Consider the following 21,831-nt stretch of genomic DNA (forward strand, 5'->3'; position numbering starts at 1 on the left):
TACCTCCATAAAAGATTTCATTGATTAGGTAAATAGAAAAAAAAATCCTTCTTCCTGACTCAGCCTCCGAGATAACTAGGATTACAAGCAAGGTCTACCATGCCTCTCTCTAAATGTGCTTTAAATTATGTTGTATTTGGATCCCAAGGCCAAGGCTTATAGAAGAGGAATTACTTTGCTTAAGGCAGATATAAAAGAATTGAAAACCTGCTCACTTAGAGCCCCTGTTGAAGCTATTCATGAGGATTCTTTTTTTTTAATGTATTTGGTTGTTACATGATCTCACTATGCAGCTTGGACTCTTAGTGATCCTCCTCTTTTCAGCCTCCCCAGTGCTGGGATTACAGGAGTGTACCACTACACCCAGTCTCTGTACCCTGATCAATGCACCCAGGGGTGGGGCCAGTGTGGCATCTGGTGCCAGGAATTGAACTGTGGTACCTATGCTTGCTTAAGTTTGCCTAAGCAGGCACTTTAGTCACTGAGCTATCCCACCGGTCCCCATGAAGATTCTTGAGGTAATCCCAGAGTCCAAAGAAACCTTGTAAACAAGGCTTTGAAACACACTAGTAGAAGTTCAATCCCCAGTCAGTGATTGAGACTGGGCGTGGTGGTGTGCACCTGTAATCCCAGCACTTGGGAGGCTAAAAACAGGAGGATCACTAGGAATCCGATCTGTGTATTGAGACCCTGTAGACCCCGTATGAAATACATTAAAAAAGAAAAAAAAAACCACTAGTGGAAATAGAAAGTTTTTAAAAATCTAGCATTTCAGAGATGAACATCTGAAGTAGTTAGGAAATCCTGTGTAGTAGTCAGAAAGAAATGAGCCCAGTAGAATCAAATGCCATTTCAATGTTTTGTTCTTTTCCCCCACATTATCACATTTCAGTTGCAAACCCTCCCATATTATAGGTATCAATATCTGTGGGATAAACAGACAAACATATATGCATGTTTTTATTTAAAGAAAGACAGAAAAGCTATAGCCTAAAAGTGTTATTACTAAGAATGTAAATATAAGGTAAAGTTTACCCACTTCTGGAAAGCATTAACTATAAGGTTATAAGGGTGATGATGAATTTAAAATTTTTAAGAAATAAAACAAGATAATAGCTATTTTATTTCGTAATTATCATGAGGAAAAGCACTTGTAACCAAAGCAAGCAGGATAATGAACCTAAAATTCCACCTAATAGCTATTTTAATCCAGTAGAAGATTTGCCTTCTATCCAGTTCTAAATGGAAGTGTGAAATGAAAAGCAATTTTGTGGGGTCCCTGAAGAGGGATACTGAAGTTTTTTAGAAATGTAACAGCTCCAGAATGTGTTCAAATAGGGAAAGTAGAGATGCTGAAGTATACGCTGTGAATTTAAGAATTAGACTAAAAGGAATAAGTGTCAAAAGAAATACAAAGTAGTACCAATAAGAGCTGATTAGAATAATGAGTGCATAGGCATTTTTAATGATCTAAAATGTTGTATGATATACTTTATCCGTCTGCTACATAGAATGAGGGCATTATTTTCTTCTCTTTAAAGATAAAAGGTATACAACTCGTTCATGTGTAAGCAGTGGAACCATGTCTCAAAGATGTGAGATAGCCTGATTTCAGACTACATCTGCAGTACATCCATGATTATAACTCAGAGATGTGGGCTTACTTCCTAAATCCATATATTCGAAAGGTGAATGGATGTTGGGGGGGTCTACGGATCTAAACAAGTCTCTGCACATTTCTTATACAAATTCGGTACAATTAAAACACTTAGACGTAACTGAATTAATATTTTTCTCCTACGAGAATAATAGAAGCTCTACAAATGAAAGAATCCAGTTTTGCTCATAGCTATAATCTCAGTGCTTAAATCAGTCCCTCATATAAAGTAACAACTGGGTGGATAGTTGGAGAATGAATAGTTTGCATAGACTAACCAAAGTAACAACATTCCTGACCGGTCAGTGAATATGCTCACTTCAAACACTATTTTGCATGGTTGAATTACAGGATTGCATAGAAAGGAGGTTTCAAAATATATATTTTCTTTTTAGGAAAAAATAGTGTTAATTTCCCTTAATTATAGATAACATGCTGTAGCTTGCGATGAAAATAGAAATAATGTGTGTACAGTGAACAAAGCAAAATATAGGAGAATTGATTTTTGTAATTTTGCATTGCTGATAATCAACAACAAATACCAGCAAAACAGCAGAAAATCTTACAACATGCTTAAACAGAATTGGATTTTCCCTACTCAAAATTGGTCAAAAGAGATTAAGAGAAAACAAGAGTGCAAACAAGGGAAACCAATAGTTAAAATTCAGTTTTTAAGTTGCCCAAAAGAAACGTAAATATTCAAAGTTGAGGCTTTTCATTTTAAAATCATCTTTGAATTCCTAAAAGAAACTCTGTATGTGTTTTAGTGTGTATACCATGAACAAGAAAAAAGATCTTCTCCCTACTGTCAGTTTATTAGACAACCAATTCTTTTTGATGGTGACATTGAAGTTATCATTTAATATACAGTATGTGTATGATATGTCATCATAAAATAATATACAAATATATATACTGAAACATTGAGCTATACTGGGATAACTGCCGCTCCCTTTATGCTGTCTTTACTTTTTTAAAAAATGCATTTGGTTGTTACAGGGTCTCACCATGCAGCTCGGACTCGTGGTGATCCTCCTGCTTTCAGCCTCTGTAACACTGGGATTATAGGCTTGTCCACCACACCTAGACTTTGGCCGGTTTAGCATGCCCTGGTGGGGGGAGCTTGTCCCTACCTGTTGTTTAATTACTTCTAGGCATAGACGACACTATCATCAATATTGGTCCTTGGTGGTACAAGAAATGAAGGGACTTGAGGAAGATGTAACTGCTAATTTCTATATGCCCCATTCCTGAGTATCGTCTTCTTAGATTCATTTGTGGCCAATCTTATATTTTATTATTTTAGTATGTCCACTGGATCACAATTTTATACATATTAGAGCATCATCCTGATGATAATAAAATATGTTGAAGATTACTTCCTTCAAATTTTATCGCAGACAGCGTTAGATTTTAGAAAATGACCTGCTCCTATGCAAACTTTGGTTTCTTCTGAATTTTTACAGTGAAAGTAACTATTTCTAAAATGTATGATATGTAATATAAATAAAGCTATCTGCCTATGCTAACTATGATATCAGTTGGCAAAGTGTTTAACTCATTGTATTTTTACAAAATTACACAATAGTCTGTTCAGTGACAACAGTAACTAGGCATATTTTATGTAGAATGAAATTAATTCACCCAATTTCAGCACACTATTAATTATGCTATGATGCTGCTCATATCAATTAATAGGGCTTACTTTCTAGAGTGACACCCCATTTTCTCCAGCTTTCACACTGTTTCATACAGATCTTTCCTAAGCATAAGGTGTAATAGTTAGAAAATGTATTGCCTTAAATAAGATGTATGCATATATAGCAAACATCATAACAACCTCTAAAACTAAACTCTAAATTTTTGAAAAACACTATGAATTGTATATATACAATATGCCTATATGAATAAAAATTATGTATGTATGTAGGTATGCATATGTATCTGTAGGACTATACAACATTTACTGAATGTAAAGAACATAAGACATCTAAGATATCAGAAATATATCTCTCCAGGTCATGAGAATTGTGTATAAGTGATAAAGAGATTGAATTAAAAAGTCGGTGGCGAGTCCCTAAAACAATGACTCTCCTCCCTGCATTCATGGTCAGGACTTAAACCTACCTATCTCAGTAGTTCTGATACATCACAGCTGTCTGTCAAAAGTACAATTTCATATAGAGCCATCCTGAGCATTTGAAAAGACTTGACTGGGGAATTCAAAGCCTCTGTTTATATCCTAAAATTAGAAAGTTAAAAATCATGCTTAACCTTGAAGAACAGTGCTTGAAAATCTTTCTAACAGTCTGAATTCTCTTTCTCAGGGCCAGGTAGATAGATGGCTGCATGTGATAGGAAAGAACTGAGGTTCTATGTCAGATCACAGGCTCGGGTCATCCAATCCAAACAGAAACATGATGATCTGAACTTTCAGGAGCCGACTGCTCTCTGATATCCTCATAGTCTAGTGCTCACCCTGAGGAATTCTCTCCATGAGGAAAATTTATGAGAATGTATAATACGTGTAATCCCCTGACTTGGAAGCAGCTGGCGTGAGTCGAATCCTAGCCTTGTTACGTTGCGTAGTATCTGTGTGTCTCTGAGCAAGTTATTCAGTTGTTAAGCTCATGGCTCTGGAGGCTGCTGCCTGGCTAGTATGGCCATGTCTGAAAGGATTCCTGAGGTGATTATATTTGCACATTTACTTGATAATAGCAATAATATGTAATTAAATAAAATATTTATTGATTTAAATTATACATCTTTTCTTACATTCTGGGTTTTCACTGGCTTACACTTTTAGTCCTCATAATTATTTTATATGTGCTATGCCTCAGGTGTCTGTGATAAAAAGAAAAGGGGGGCCAGGGACATAGCTCAGCAGCATAAGCACCTGTCTGGCAAGTGCAAGGCCCTGAGTTCGATCCCTGGTACCACAAAAAAATAAATAAATAAAAGGATACATAAACCTAACAGAGACAGGAGCAATCATCAATACCAATTACTGTTGTATTCCTCAAAAAAGAAAAAAAGTAAAAGAAAAGAAATAGTCTGCAAGCTTCCAGAGCAGGACCTGCATAGAAAGCTTGTGTCTGTTATTCTTTTTCTAAGTTTGATTCACAGGTCTTTGAGGTATCAACTCATACTATTACCATTTACAAGTCTGTAAACTTAATTTATACATTCTTCTTAAATGTACAAACATTAAATGAGGGAGAGGACTTATCTAAATTTAAGCAGGTAGAAGGTTTGCGCTCTAAAGTTGCCATAAATTATTCTTCTCTGTGAATTAAAAACAACTACTATTACTATTTCCAAGCCTCTCTCTGGTGTACTATCAAAGGGATATTTTCAAATTATTAAAATCTCAGATTTTAAGGACAGATTATATAACCCATCATACACACTCTAATATATTTCTATAAAATTTTTGTTCAATACATTAAATTGATTGCATTCTTATTAAATTTTAAAAACTAACACATGTAACCCACACAAGCACACTTTGGGATGTAAATAGAAGTTTCCTTTTGGGCAGCTGGAGTCGCCCCGCAGCATGCCTGGTAGGATGAGAGTGGGCAACACACTGGCAACAATAATGAAATTAATAAAGCTGGAATTGGGCGCCGAACATGATGTTCTTGGCAGGAACTAATGTGATGCTACCATAAAGGACACCTGCTTCCAGGAATTCAGTTAGCGACCTCTGCCGCCTCATTTCCCTAGTAACAGAAGGGAAAATGAGCTTCAGAGGATGTGCTCTGTGCTAGGGGTTGTTGGAATAGGCACTGAGGGGGCAGGACTTTTGAAGTATGCAGTATAATGCTGTAAGCACCTTGTCTTCTTTTATGGAAAATGAAACCTTGTATGTACTTCATTACATTGAGTCACAGGAAAATGCATAAATTAGTAATCAGTCTACTTTTACCTATTAAAATATTTTAACTACGTGCTGTACTGCCCTGCCCATGGGCACACTGAGCTGGCCACAGAGACTAGGGGTGATGGCACACACCTGTGATCGCAGCGCTGGGGAGGCTGAGCCAGGAGGACCACTACGAGTAAGAGCTGAGTAGTGAGACCCTGTACCAAATACATAAAAAATTTTAAAAAATTAAAAAATTAATCCATTAGAGATTCTTTATACCTTAGATCTTCTCTGATGTGTTTGAAAGGAAGCTCAGTGATTATGCAAAAGTCACCAAAATTCATGACGACTTCTAATAACTGTGAGCCACCTTGATCGACGAAAGACTGTCATTTCCTATCACGGTATGATGCACCATTGCAACTCTTTTTCCTTTGAAAAAAAATTGTGTAGCTGGTACAGAATCTAACTACTTGGCTCAGATTTGTAGTGATTTTCCTGTTTTCAGCCTCCCCAGGGAGGCTGGGATTACAGATCCTGGGCCACAACGCCCAGACTCCGTCGCCAGCTCAGAGTGCCCCGGGGCGAGGCCAGCACATCATGTGGTGCTAGGAATCACAGAGCTTGCCTACGCAGGCTCTTAGTCCACTGAGCAATCTCGCTCACCAGCCCTACAATTGCCTTTTGAAGACACAACAGAAGTCGTCACGCATACCACACATCAAAGGAAAATGTACAGCTTAATTTTTCTTGTTTTTCCAATTATAAGAAAAATAAATTAATTGAACCAAATATCTGAATATATTTGGATAAAATGCATAACACATAATAATATAATAAATAATAATCCTGGATCCAAGTTATCAAACAATGCTCAGACTAAATGCTCACGTCCAAGCGATTTAAATTGCTTTCATAGGCTGCCCTCTTGTGGCCACATACGACCCTACCCTACAACACAAGAAAAGGTTTTCAGGGTTTTTTTTTTTTTTTTTTTTTTTTTCCCCACTGACTAAATATGTTGAGTATTTATAAACAAGTACTACCTTAAAATTTACTTTATGATATGTCAAGGCTAAAATTCCATGAACATTTTTCAATGTTAACTGTAAACAAATCTTAATTTCTGAAAAATTCCATACAGGCTCTGATGAAATTATTCAACAAATGAGCAAATGGAGTTTGCTACGGCTACATATTAGTTTAAAATCAAGGACATTCACTGATTCATAAATTTAAAAGAAATATTTAATTTCATAAAATGAAGATCTACAGGTGTATATACAATTTGGAAGAGAGATTAATTTTATAATATAATACAGCTATTCAAGCAATGTTTTGATTACCTAGCCTACTTAATTAGCTGAGCACTTCTTAAAGATAGTTTAAGAACTAGCACCAACACAATCAGGGACACAAATCATTAAATTAATTAATTGATGGCAAGCTACCTGGTTAAGCTATCGTGGTCCCAGTATTGCCATTAGTAAAATGAGAACTTGGAGCCAGATGATCTTCGTAAACATCATTTCAGATTGTCCCATTTTCTCATTAGTAACAGCTAACAGTAGTCAGCAGCTCCTTTAGAAAACTTTTTGTATTTTCTTTGTTTGATTTCTGACATGCAAGTCGCAATATATCTATCTGAACCTTTTTTATTTAAGCATCTGCCTCCTGCAGGCTCCTGTAACAGCTTTTTTTAGGGCAATAGATCCAAAGGCACGTGACACACACAGTGTCCTGTCATCTTCTATCCTGGTGCAGCAGGCAGGGGCCCAGCGGCAAGAGAAGGGAGGGAACAGACGCTAGGCAGAGAGAAGCTGGGCAGGCTTGCCTGACAAGCTAATTAGTCGGCCTGACCACCTCCTCCAGAGGGGGGAATGCCTGCCGAGGAGAAAACATGCAGCAAGCTCTGCAGCTACCATCACAATGACAAGTGACATAAACTACTACACACAAGCATAACTAACAGAGTGGTCTAAGTTTTATATGTAAATTATATTAATGCACTGATTTTAATAATTAACTTTAGTAAACTTAGTTTTCATTGAATGTGCTTCAATAACATAATTTGACTATAGAGCAGTTTAATTCTGCATCACTTAAAATATCATTTTAGATTAAAAACCTTAAACACAATTGATTAATCTCCATTACATTTACTTAGTAACTTAATTAACAGTACACATTATTAAACTCTTAACTTAATTTGGCAAGGGTGCTGGACCTTCCATCTTTAAACACCATATATTCTCTACACCTCCTGTGTTCCGTGTTGGGATTTTCAGAATTCTGATTGCGAGGATTCTGATTAATCAACATTGTCAGAATTCTGAATAATTGGAAAAATAACTTAGAGACAGTATACTCAGAAGCTTGTAGAACCATCAACAGAGCAGAAGAGCCTGGCTCAGAAAACACATAGCAAGATGGTGTAACTGAGGCTCTCCTGCACGATACGCTCTTGTCACAGTGCCCACCGGATCAGCACACTCACAGGGGAGAGCAGCCGTGGAAAACTGCCCGCCGCTAGGTTTGCAGCTCCGAGCCACCTGCAGCTGAGACTGCTCAGTCCTTAGTCCTTGCTGCCCATGGGATACCCATGCTGCTTCTGGGAGCCACTAGAAACAACTCCTGCAGTAAGAAGAATTATGGTTTCCCAAGGTGTGAAACCTATATATGTGGTACTTTATTTGGCAAGATAAGTTTATAGATGTGATTAAGGATCTTGGGATGGCAAGATTACCCTGGGTAAGATGACGATCTCAATGCAATCCAAATGTCTTCATAAAGATACATATAGCAGGGCATGGCGGTGCACACATGGAATCCCAGCATTCAGGAGGCTGAGGCAGGATTGCCAGGAGTTCAAGGCCAGCTTGGGCTACATTGTAAGTTAGGAGTTCAAGGCCAGGCTAAATGACAGCAAGACCCTGTCTAAAAAAAAAAAAAAAAAAAAAAAATCTATCTTTTTGTTTCCCTTTGCCTATTTTATCTTTTGCTTTAAGAAACTTTATACTTCATGTTTCTCAAATAAGAAATAGAGTTCTAGAGACGGGGATGGTTAGGAAGGAGAGGAAGAGGAATAAAAAGAATTAAGATATGATGAGAACTTGTACCTGTCCCCTAAAATAAATGTTAATATTACATATTGTAAACATGGACTCATAAAAATAAATATATAAAGAAGCATCTTTTTAAAAGTTTTATGTATTTGGTACGGGATCTCACTGTGCAGCTTGGACTCATAGTGGTCCTCCTGTTTCAGCCTCCCCAGGGCTGGGATTACAGACATGTGCAACCGTGCCCAGTCTTTGTGGCTGGCTCAGTGCTCCATGTGGAGCCGGGGATCGAACCCTGGTCCTTGCGCTCACCTAGTGCTTAGAAGACTGAGCTATCTCCATGGCCCCAAGAAGCATCTTTGTAAGGTTGGGCAGGAGAAGAGCCACTGGCTTGCCAATGGGATGCCAGGGGGCAACCTGTGGAATAGGACACATTCTAGCTGCTTTGAAAGACAAAGAAGCACTTCTTTTCTTCTTTTCATAAGGAGCCTGGCTGACTCTATGACTTCGATGCAGCAAGACCAGTTCAGGCTTCTAGCTCAGAAGAGTGAGATGATAATGTGGTGTGTTGATGGAAAAGCTGCGGTGACTATTACAACTGCAGGAGGGTGCTAGTGCTCAGATGTGCCTTGGATCGCGAGCCCTGAGTCCAGCTGTAAGGCGCCAGGTCCTGCAGACCTGCCCGCCCCCAGCACATAGAAGCCTGGCTTTCCATGTGCTGATGGAGCCTCTATGTGCTGATTCTCAGTGTGCAGTGAGTAAGCCCCCCGGAGAGGAAAGGCATTCAGATTGTAAGGAGACAAAGCAAGGGCAATACCTACTATCATCACGCTTTAATGTTGCTGCTTTCTTCAGACTGAGCCGCACTGTCAGCTGTTCCTGGCAGCCTGGCACCCTGGCTGGGATGGCTTCCCAAGCATCGCTCCGCTTGCCTGCATCGCTACTTCAAATGTTCCAACCCAAATCATAAAACTACAAGGCATAAGATTCTGATTTAACTATAGAGACGAAAGTGAATTCCTACATTTATAACTATTACAGACCTACTATTAAATAGAAAAATATATAACATTTTCTATGTAATGGCACAATGATTTTTATTTATTTATTTATTTATTTATTTATTTATTTTTGCTCCAAATGCCTTCAGGGAAGGTTTTGGCTGGCTTGAGTTGTGGGGATCAAACCACAGCAACCTGAGCCTGACTGCTTTGCTGAAGCAGCCACTTAAAGAACTGAGCTAAGGGGTAGGCCCCCCAAAATGATTTTTTTTAATCATTCTTTTTTTTTTTTTTTTGGCATCGCATGTGGTGCCGGGGGTCAAACCACACTCCCCTGCATCTGCCTAAGCTTGCCTGAGCAGGCGCTTTAGACAACTGAGCTATCTCGCTGGCCCCTCTTTCATACTTTTATATAAACACATCTCTAGATTAACATATACCCTCAATTCTTAGAACTAGATAATCATTTTAAAAATTACAGCAACATTATGCTTTCCAGCTATTATATGGAATATATAATCTGGGTGATGGAATTGTATACAACAATGTTGTCTGGAGAAAAAGTCTATTAACTTTAGTGTTACTACTAAATTCTGAATCCTAGATTTACAACAAAATCCTTACTGAATAAACGCATGGCTTTGTGGAGATAATTCATTCTGAGACCATCTCTTTTGTGATTAATCTTTTACTTACCTAACTGAAAGTTCTGATTCTCTGTTAAAATGAAAGAAAGAGTATCTATGAGGTTGTGAAAATTATAAATGGTTTTATAAAAATACCTAGAATAAAAAGGAAAACTCAAAACACAAGGTTTCCTTCTTCTATGATATTTTTCTGCTGGTGCTCTCAGGATGTGAAGCTCAGGAATTGTAGAACCTTTACTCCAGGGCTGTCTTATCTGAGTGCAACACACTTTCTACACTGTCAACTGGTCAGCATCCTGCATCTGCAAATCATCAAAGCACTACTTCACCATAGCTGCCAACCACCAGACACTGGAGACCTGGGTCCAGGGGCAAGGCCATCATTCCCAGCAAATTCACCTTCCCGCTGCTTACTCTGGTGAAAATCTCCAAACACCTGTTCTGTGTAAAGCTAGTAGTGGTCCTAGTATTTACCTTGTAAGTTAGCCTTCCACATTGTGGCCCAGCCTAATTAAGGTCCCCTTAAATGAAATGATTTCACACTACCACTGGCACGCAGGAGCCGTCACAGTTATTACTATCAGCAGTGTTTACAAGCAGTCCAAATGGGGCCAGTTGGATGGCTCAGCAAACTAAGCGCCTGCTTGTACAAGTGCAGGAACTGTGGTTCGATTCCCGGCACCACATGCCACACCAGCCCCACCCCCAGGGTGCGTTGAGTGGGCCACAGTCTGGGTGTAGTACAGCACACCTCTAATCCCAGCACTGGGGAGACTGAAAGCAGGAGGATGCCTGCAACAACCAAATACATTTTTTTAAAAAAGTCAAGAAAAGGAAGCCAAATTGCATTGATCATGCAGCACTTGCTTCCATTCTTGGAGATATATAGTATGTTCTCTTATTCCATGTGCTTTTAGAGTTGTATACCATTAAAATATACAAATAGTAGGCATTCTAAAATTTCTAATAAAATGCAAACTTAGAAAATATTCATTAACAAAAATGGTGAGAACTGGATGTGTGTGTGTGTGTGTGTGTGTGTGTGTGTGTGTGTGTGTTTCTGTTAGTTTGGTTCTGTTTGGCTGGTTTGATTTTTTTTATTTTAAAGAGAATAAAAATTTAAAAACAATTAAAATAATACAGAATTTCAAAACGAGATGATAGGAAATGAACAATGGTTAGTATAGTGCACATTATTGTCTTCAAAGTAGTTGCTTATATTAACAGATACAGGCATGCGAAATTGATGGAAACAAGCATTAAATGCTTCTTTCAACAAACTAATAGAAATTAGTAGTAAATTATCTTACCTTGTGTGTGTATATATATATCCATTCCTTCTTTCTTTCTTTTCTCCTTTCTGTCATTCCAGTTCTTTCTCCCTCTTGAGTACTTACTTTCCCTTTCACAATATCTATTGATATCTATTTTACCTTTCAGATTTCATTTACTCTTACAGTTTCTTACAGTAAGGAGGCAATGGTTTCATTTTTGGGGGACAATATCTTGCTAGTAGTTCAGAGCTGGTCTTGAAATCACAGCAGTCCTGCTGCTTCGGCCCCTCCTGCTGGGATTACAGGCCTACACCACCACATCTGGCATGTCTGTACTAATTTCAAATAATTCATATGATAGCAGATGTTCCCAACATAAAAGTTACATAGAGAAACAAAGTGCTTCACAAAATACAATTGTCTGTCTTTTTATTACAGAAATGACAATAACTATCCAAAATCATCCTAGAAAAGCCCGTTTGGCGATGTTAAATATGTGACACTACTAGGAGAAATGATTCATTTCTTTTAAACATAATCTGAACAACATTTTGAAACATACAATAATTAATTTATATACTCTATATGTGACATATATAAAATAGAGAGTATGTATATTATGTAATATATATTCTATGTGTAGGTATATACATTCAAACAATATATTATTTCCTACACAAAAGAGCTCAGGTATAAATTCTGCTAAAATAGTTAAAATGTAAAAGTCAGGTCAAGTCAGTTACAAAGTTTAATCATATTTTGATGGAAGCAAAAACACTGCATTGAGCTAAAATTCTTCACTGCTTCAGACCTGCTCTCTTTGGCATTCCCTTGCTTAATCATTAGATTTGTTTGGCTGATGACAGGAATTATATAAAATACAATTTAGTTCTCACTTTCAACCCTTTCACTGGGAATAAGAATGGAAATCCACTAGTTACAAATGTAATCCCTTTAAAGTTGTGCCAAAGAGAAACACGCCAAGAGACGCGGGGGTCCCACTTTCATAAGCAAAGGCCAGTACCCGAGTCCTGCCAGCTTGTTCAGTGATGGCACATCCATCACACCCGAGTTATTGTGGTTTTTTTTTAAAGTCGAAATATGTTAGTGTGTGGTTTTCTTTTTCTAAACTAAAACCTCAGTATTCAGGTCTAGCTGCAGTGCTGACACTTCGCAGCAAACAAGTGAGCTTGAGTTGCAGTCTTGAAGCTTGATCTGTAAGGGGTCCACCATTTCTGGTTTCCATGGTGACAGATGCTCTCGTTGCCCCATCTCTCTGCTCCCAGCAATGAGGACCCTGACATAGGAGCACATGCGTGCTGGTCTGATTACTGCCGCTGGAATCCAAAGTGAAATCTTTACTTAGCTTCTGCATGACCAGCAAACATAATGGTTACTTATGCCGTGTGAATTACACTTACAATTATTTAGCTTATTATATTCAATATTCATGTCTACCCATTTGAGGAACTTATTATATTAATGAGAAAAAATGAGACAGAATATCAAAAACCTGACCATGATCACACATGAATACAGTATTTGTGCTCAAGTTTCTATCTGACCCCCAAAACTGGGGCTGTTGGTATTTTTACTACAAGATCCTCCACTTCAATGGAGTTCTAGGGATAGAGAACATTTTCAAATCTCAAATGCTTGAAAAACATCTAGGATTTCTCTTTGTTATCCAAAAGACAAAACAATAGACTTTGTGGTAACTTGGGAATGATCAGACTAAAAAGGTTTATTTTTCTTGTGGGAAATAATTAATACACCAGCAATTGGAATCATGTCCAAGAACTGGGTTAATAGACACAAGAAAGAAATCTTAATAAACTGAGGACCACAATATTTATATAGATTAAAAGTGCATAATGAAATAGCGAATAATGAGAATAAATGGAAGATGGACAAGATAAGAGAACATAAAATTAGCCATAAGTTCTCATTAGAATGGAATAGAAAGCAATTTCATTTTGTGGGAGTGCAAGATGGAGTTGAATCATAAGCAGGTTGCTTCTATGTTTATCGAAAGTGCAGGAAAATACGGGCCAAAAATGAAAGAACCAGGTAACTCGGGCATTTCAGGATGCTTTGAAATGTCTGCAGGTAAAACTCTGTTTAAAGCCGCCCTCATGTTAAGCTGGTACTGACTTTGTGATGATTGGAACGTATTTTCCTTTTTTCTAGTAATGAGAATTTTGTGCCCTGCTACACAAAATGTGGTTCCACATAAAAGTTGGAGCTTCTTTCATGTTTAGAAATATCCATCGCCTCTGCAATAGCGAGTTTTATTCTCGGGCTGTTCTGTCTAGTGTGCTGGTTTGAAGACTGGCATCTTTTTGTAGTTGGAGATCCGAGTTTTAGGGCCAAAGCATGACACTGTGAGCCGGGCCAGGGGGCTTCCCCATTAGGTCTCTGAATGGATGGTCCTGGTGCAAGGGACTCATTCCATTTTTCACAAAACCAGAATAATTTCTGGAAATTTATCTTGTGGAAGCAAAAATATCTAAGCTATTTCATTTTTATTGTTTACAGCTAATGGCCCTTTCTGTGAACTGCAGAAGTGCCCCACCCAGTGGCAGCTTTGAGGTTCTACAGAGATGCACAGTGTGTCAGCCCTTTTTGAGGATGTTTTAATAGCCTGCACATTAATTTTTCATGATTAACATCGGTTGATTTCCCCAAAGCAAAGTTTCACATTGACCTCTTGCGGTGAAAAGTATTTTTTTTTTCTGGTAGAAATAATGATGCACATTATAAAACAATTTTCTTAGGCATTATTGGACTTATAATTGCTTTTGAGGAATTATACTAGACAATGCAATAATTTTTAAATTTCAGCCCCTAAATAGAGTTTGTAAAATTCCAGAGAATAAAATCCTATGATAGTTGCCCATATTTTTAATATTTCTTATTTTTTCTGACATTATAAATTTCCTTCCTTTTTATCACTTCGCAGAATTATTTCCATGATGGCTAATGTGCTTATTACAAGCTTTTTTCTATCTGTTGTCTTTACCAAGTAACAATATACAATCATTTTAATCTTAAACACATCACCTTTGTTACTATATGTACTATGATGTTGCTGAATAATCACTTCAGATTATCTGATACCAGGCAGTGGGAGAAACCTTAAAAATATTTGCAATGTTTCCTAATGAATTTTGACTAAAAATGCCTCAAAACTCTTTTCACTACAAGCAATAGCCTTACTACTACAACTCATATCTAGATGGGCACCAACTCTTATAAAAAAGCCTCATGCGTGCTTAGGTAGGACTTCTCAAGGGTAGCTAGGTGTAGAGGTGTGAGTGTGGGCTGAGGGTGTGTGAATATGGATTAGAGGTGTCATGATAGGATTGGTTCACTGGTTGGTCTAACACTGTTCTGAGTGTGGGTGGCACCAAGCAATAGGCTTGTAGGCGAGCTGGGATAGGACAGGGTAGAAAGAAGGAAGGGTTGCTGCCTTAGGCCTGCATCATGGGCTGTTCCTCATCCACAACACCTGTCTGCTATGCTGCCTGACCTTGAAGCTGTCTCACTACACAATGAAATCTCTGTTATCTGTGAGTCAAAATAAACACTTTCTCCCTTAATTTGTGGGCGTTGAGTATTTTGTCCTAGCAATAAGAAAGTAATGGGGCTGGTGAGACAGCTCAGGGGGCTAAAGCACCTTCTTAAGCAAGTGCAGGGACTGGGGTTCGATCCCTGGCACCACATGCCATGCCAGCCCCATCCCCAGGGTGGAATGAGGGGGTGGAAGTCTAGGTGTGGTGGTGTATGCCTGCAATCCCAGTGCTGGGGAGGCTGAAAGCAGGAGGACCACCACGATTCCAAGTTGCATAGTGAGACCTTGTAACAACCAAATACATTTAGAAAAGAAAGAAAGGAAGAAAGAAAGAAAGCAAGCAAGCAAGCAAAGGAAAGAGAAGAAAATAACTACAACACTTCTGATCCCTTGCTTTGATTTTAAAAATAAATGTGAAAGATATATCACTCACCAATATGCAAATGATCTTATAAAGGCATACATAAATACAGTCACTGTTCTATTTAATATTGGGTAAAAATTTAATGGTGAGAAATAATCATTTTTTACCTGGTTTTGAATAAAGATTTTGCAAGATTACAGCGAGAGGGGTTTATCTCTGTCAGCATCTCCAGCCTCGGCCAGGAGACTGAAGTGCCCTCACAGCTCGTGGCTGAGACCATCTGAGATCGTCTCTGCTCATCTGTCCCACAGCTGGTGGTGCCAGCTGTCAGCTGCGGCTTCAGCTGTGCTGTGAGCAGGAGCAGCCACGCCTCACTGCGTCGGCCTCTTTGAACATGCTAGTTTGAGCTGTCTTCCTGAAAAGGGCCAAGTGGAAGCTGTAGTATTTTTTTCTGACCTAGACATGAAAATCACATGGCATCATCTCTGGGAAAGCCACAAGCTCTTTTAGATTCTGAAAGGGGAAAGAAGGTTTCTCTTTGGTAATAGGACAAAAGTTCACACTTCAAGTATAGTTGAAAGAGAAAATATTTTTTTCTTGTTTTCTTTTTTTGAAAATCCAATCTGTTACACACACACACACACACACACACACACACGCACACACACAATCTAAAAGAATTAAGAGTATAATGGCCAGTGAGATGGCTCAGCAGATTGAGCATCTACTTTGGCAAGTACAGGGACAAGGGTTTGATCCCTGATCCTGCACATGACTCGGCCTCGGCCCCACATGCACTGAGCCCTGGCCACCAAGTCTGGGCGTGATGGTTCACGCCCTGTAGTCCCAGCGCTGGGGAGGCTGAAAACAGGAGGATCTCTACAAGTCTGAGTTGTGTAGTGAGACCTTGTACCAAATACATTAAAAAAAAAAAAAGAATCAGAGTATAAAAATTTCAAAGTTTTATCAGCATTTACTTGTACAAAATAATTATACCAGTAGTTTCCAGTTTCTCAATTTTTATCTTTTCCTCTTTATCCTGTTTCTACCAAAATTGATGCTTATTGTTGAATATGAAAAAGAATCTACATACATACAGTAAAATGTATAAAATTTAAAATGATGAAAGCAAAAACAATAGTGACAATAATAATGGAATAAAGGCAAAATAATGCTTGATCTGTTTCCCCACTTATCTTTGGACCCTGTTCATATCTTTTTATCTCCTCTAAAGCGTACCTCTGCACTGCCACCATTTAATAATTCTCAAACACAAATCCGTTGTGTTGATTAAGACTCATCGGTGAGAACATAGTTACAAGACAATGCTCTGAATACATAAACTGCAATTTAATGACTTATTAACCTACCTTTCTTCAGAATTATCAACCTCTTGCTTTTTGTCTGTTTGGATTGGTTTGGTTTGGTCTGGGGGTGGGGGGATTGGCACCAGGACCTGAACTCAGGACCTTGTGCTTCTGGGCAGCTACTTGAGCCACTGAGCCCTACCCCAGCCCTCAGAATTATCAACCTATCTTTCTTCCTCAAGCACTCTACACATTTGCTATCAGGTGACTTACTTCTCCAAAATGTCCCATAGTTTATTTCTGCTATGCTTGTACCCCTGATATTTTCTTTTTCTGGATTGTTCTTTCCCTTCAGTCAGTCCACTTCTATTTTCCTAGGGAATATCTGGGTCCTTCCACACTTCTCCAAGGTGTGGCTGTTCCTGCACCCAGCTCCCACGGTGTGGCATCTCTTAGCACAACTGCGCTTTCTGACATTGCCACGCTGTAGCTTCTGCATTTCCTTCCACTGCTTCCTACTCTGCTAGGCTGGAGTGGGCTAAGCTGGGAATGAAGCAGCAAACAAGAGCATTTCGTGTATTCATCAGCTTATACCAATCACTTATGTGCCAAGAAAGATGTTTAGTAATGATAATGATAACTGAGACCAAATCAGTTTCAGTTGGCTGAGATTTTAAAAGTTAGAAGGAAAGGCCGTGCTGGTAGCCTATCCCATCTCTGCCACTACAAATGCCATGAGCCATGGACCACGGCTTCCCCTTCAGGAAGAGACAGAGTTTCAGACTGTGTAGGGTATACGACGCACAAGAAAGAGAGCATGCTTCGCATTAAAAGTTATGAATTCTTTTTTTTTTTTTTTTTTTTTTAGAACCAGAGATTGAACTCAGACCCTTGTGCTTGCCAGGGAAGCACTTATTCCACTGAGCCATCTCCCTGGTTACACTAAAAGTTACGAATTCTGAAAGAAGTAGGAACATATGAATTCTGCGTTAGATGATTAGCTGTATTTTTATGCTCATTTCCGAGAGGAGAAAGTTTGGCCTGCCCTTCCCTCCACAGCCAGTTTCCTTCCTATTTCTTGCTTTAGCCATCTTGTGCTGTGACTCTTCCCACTAGTGGTCGTCAGTCCCCAGCCTTCCTTCTCATCACCACCTAATCGAGGCAAAGTTGTCTCTTTCATTCACAGTCACTTCCTTTCATGTATTGTTGACTTCAGTTCCCACATAACTTTCTCATTTCAACCATTGTTCCTACTACTATTACTACTCCTATCTCTTACTTGAACATCTACTTATTTAGCAGTCTGCCTTTTTCAGTTTACAGGTCCCCTTAGAATCTCTGGTCCATCACCCACATCCATGTCCATCTCCATACACAGATACTTTATCCACATAATCACCAGCAACCATCCCATCTCCTAAAGCTCAGCTTCTAACTTAATTCCTGGCTATTGCTTCCTTTGCTTCTAGTTTCCTTCCTTTGGTGTAGGACTGCGGCTCTGATAGGACCAGGCCCATATGTCCAATGGCCACCTGCACCAGAATACCTTGAGGGACTGGTATTGTAGTTAATGAATTTAAGAAGAAGGCCTTTGCAGAGGTCTAGTTGAGAGACAGAGGGATAGGGCCCAGTCTGTGGCAGTAAAAAGGAAGAAAGTCCTTGGGTTCAGATATACTTTCAAGACTGAGCTGATGGAAGTTGGTGATGACAGGGTAGATCAGGAAAATAGAAGAGAGAGAGTCAAGAATTATATTATGGATTTTTAACTGGAGTATCTGTGTAGTTGAGTCATTGGCCCCAGGAGAAAACGTGAGAGCAGAACTGACTTTGAAGTCTTACATGATATTCCAGGTAAAGTGGAACTAGAGCTCACAAAATCTCTAAGAACAAATAATACAAATGTATCTATGCTAAGAGATAAATGCAGCTTCACATAGTTTTCATAGCTATCCTTGTAGAAATGAGATTTGACTTTTTTTAAATAAAGATGAGGAAAGAGTTGAGGATAAGTCCTGGACCCATATTTGCTGAATTATTTTTATTTGTATAGGATCTATGTGCAATTATACTTAATGTTTGGATGTGTGGTCTCTATATAAAGGCTTAAAGATATATTTACTTAATAATGGTGAACAATACCAATTATTTCTGTCTTTATGTAAATAAAGCATTCTTTCATAGCTAGTTTATTTTGGAATTTCCTCCTTTTACTTCTTATCTTTTTTTTTTTTTTTTTTTTTTTTTTTTTTTTTTGTGGTACCAGGGATTGAACTCAGGACCTTGTGCTTGCCAGGCAAACATTTATTCCACTGAGCATTCTCCCTGGCCCCCTATACTTCTCATCTTGTTCCCTGCCCCTTTTTACTTCCTTTGTCAGAGCTCATAAAGGCCAAACATGCAAGCCAACTATCGCGTTCATCACTCAACACCCCTCTCATAGAGTAACGAATTAAAGTACAAAAGCAATTATAACTACCAGACAAATAGTGCAGGAGTATGTTTGACCAGTATTGACTCCTCCACAAGTTTTGTCCCCCTAAAACATGTTCATCTGGATCAAATTTCCAAATACCATCTGCAAGAAAAACAACATTCAGCACATCTCTGACAAAATAAAATAGAAAGTACAATAGAACATTCACTCCCAAGCCTTGAAATAGCCCCAACATATCAAAATACCTCCCACAGCCTAGAAAAATAAAATACAACCACCCACATCCCTTCCCACCTCCAGCATGAGTCACATACATTCTCTCTAAGCACACATACAAATAAATCTACCCAGTCAATGATGTTTGTTTTCCTAAAGTCAGCAATAGAATATATGATGGATTCACAAGAGGCTGTTCCTATGTGAAAATTTTTACATCATGAATCTTGAAGTTTCCTATTTAATTAAAATATTTTTTAGCGCGTGTACTTTATACTGAGATGATCAAGCACAGACAGCAAAGGGTACATGAAATAATTCCTTGGAAAAGATAGGATCCCAGCAGTTGGTAGTGAAGGCGAAAACTGGAAAGAATGGGCAGAAGCAGAGCCAGGAAAGCAAACAACAACAACGCCATCATTTCCTGCACAGCCGACTGGTTTTGCTCAATAAACTAGGGCTTAATCTTCTACATTCCTCAATATTTGATTCTCTCTTCTTTTCCTTGGACAGATATATGTTCCAGATTCCAGATGCGAGGGCGATCTGGCTGCGACATCTGTCGCCCCATTCTCTGATCGCCAGGGTTGGTTGGCTCCTCTGGCTGGCTGTTGGGGGTCCCCGCCCTCCCACAGGGCTCCTTGCGCACCCCTCAAGAGGCTGTGTGCTGGGTCAGGGAGGATGAGCGCCCCGAGAGAGGAGGACCATTCCTCGGCCGAGGGCGTATGAGGAGCACCCCGAGAGAGGAGGACCGTTCCTCGGCCGAGGGCGTACGAGCAGCCGCGCGCCTCTGCTACAACCTGCAAACAACCTCTCAAGATGCCCCTCACGTCCACGATTTCAGCAATCATCTCTATAAGGGAATAAACTTTAAGTCTCTGGGCGACAAAATTACTCCTTTAAAAAAAAAAAAATGAAAATCTTACTATGTTTGGGGCTTCAAACTCCTGGGTTCAAGCAACCTTCCTACAAAGAAAACGGCCTATGAAGAGTGAAATCACGACCATCTGCCACGCGCCGCCCGGGCTCTCAGGGCTGTGCGCGCCTCGCCTTCCCTCGCTGGGGGTCCAGGCCTGCAGGGGGGTCTCTCCATCCTCTGTGCCCGGAAAACGGGTGCCAGAGCCGGGCGCACAGTGGCAGGACGGCCAGAAGCCGAGAAAGAAAGCTTGCAGGAGAAGAGCCCAGACTGTCACGGTGTTGACCAGGATGGCCCTGTCGTGGACGGCTGGAACACGCGTGCTGCCCTCTTCTTCGGCGTCTCCGTTGTCCTCGTCTTTGGGACCGCCTTTGTGGCCTACCTACCTGTCTGCAGGATGCCTGACTGGGCCTGCCCAGAAGCCAACAGGCGTGTGAAACACCGAGAGGCCAGCGGCCTCCGTCTCTTGGAATCCAACCCCTGGGACCCCAGCAAGATGCAGCGGCCAGAGAGGACTGACCCAGCCGGCCGCAGGGACAGTCACTTTTCACACCCCTGCCTGCCGTCTGCCCACTCCTCAGGGCACATAATGAAGGGACGGAAAAATAAAGAAATAAAATAAATAAATAAATAAATAAATAAATAATTTTTTTTAAAAAAAGAATGAAATCATGATGCCCGGCAAGATAGCTCAGCGGACTAAGTCTTGCTTAGGTAAGTGCAGACACCAGGGTTCGATCTCGCACACCGCATGCAAAGCCGGCCTCAGCCCCGGGCTCGCTGAGCTGGCGATGGAGTCTGAACGTGGTGGTGCGCACCTGTAATCCCAGCACTAGGGAGTCAGAAATCAGGAGGGTCACTATGAGTCAGAGCTGTACAGTGAGACCCTGTGCGTGCGCACACATACACAGACACACGCACACACAAAAAACAACCCTAAAAAAAGAATGAAATCATGCCATGTTTTAAAGTAAACCTCTTCTCCTTTAACTTGTAGGTGTTGGACCTTTTGTCCAAGTAGCAAGAAAGTAACTGGCGCAAGTCGAGTAAATGTTTGCAGCACATAATGTTTGCACCCCTCGTCCTGCCATCTTTTGAGCCCTTAACTATGTGAAGTATATTGTTATGGATGCTGCATACCGCCCAATGGTAGCAATTATCATCCATGGATTTCTTTTTAGTAAAGGAAGAAACATATTAGAATTCAAAGAAATTAAATGACTTATATGAGGATAAATCTGGGGAAGATAAATCTGGGTAAAATTAAGTGGAATATTTTGATTTCATTTTGATTCTATGATTTCAATAGCCAAGTCACCTAATTCAAATAACTTAGATTGAGTTTTGCTCTTCTAATTTCTTTCATGCATTCCAAGTCCCATTGATTAGTATATCTCCCGATGTTCTGTTTCTGTTTCCCTGGTCATACTCCAGTGGTGGAAGACTGCAAAAGCAACCACAATTCTTTGCCGATCTTCTCCTCACTAAGTGGGCAAAAATTCCACACC

General features: G+C 39.7%; 1 protein-coding gene and 1 pseudogene across 1 annotated transcript in view; one reads left to right on the forward strand and one right to left on the reverse strand.

Annotated features, from left to right (window-relative positions):
* Positions 1 to 21,831, reverse strand: part of Ppfia2 (PTPRF interacting protein alpha 2) — a 536,445-nt gene that overhangs the window by 384,321 nt on the left and 130,293 nt on the right. The gene's annotated exons all lie outside the window — the stretch shown is intronic.
* LOC105742304 lies at positions 20,392 to 20,945 on the forward strand (annotated as a pseudogene).

This window comes from Octodon degus, unplaced genomic scaffold (assembly GCF_000260255.1).
Source record: "Octodon degus isolate 3935 unplaced genomic scaffold, OctDeg1.0 scaffold00004, whole genome shotgun sequence".
Lineage (NCBI taxonomy): Eukaryota > Metazoa > Chordata > Mammalia > Rodentia > Octodontidae > Octodon > Octodon degus.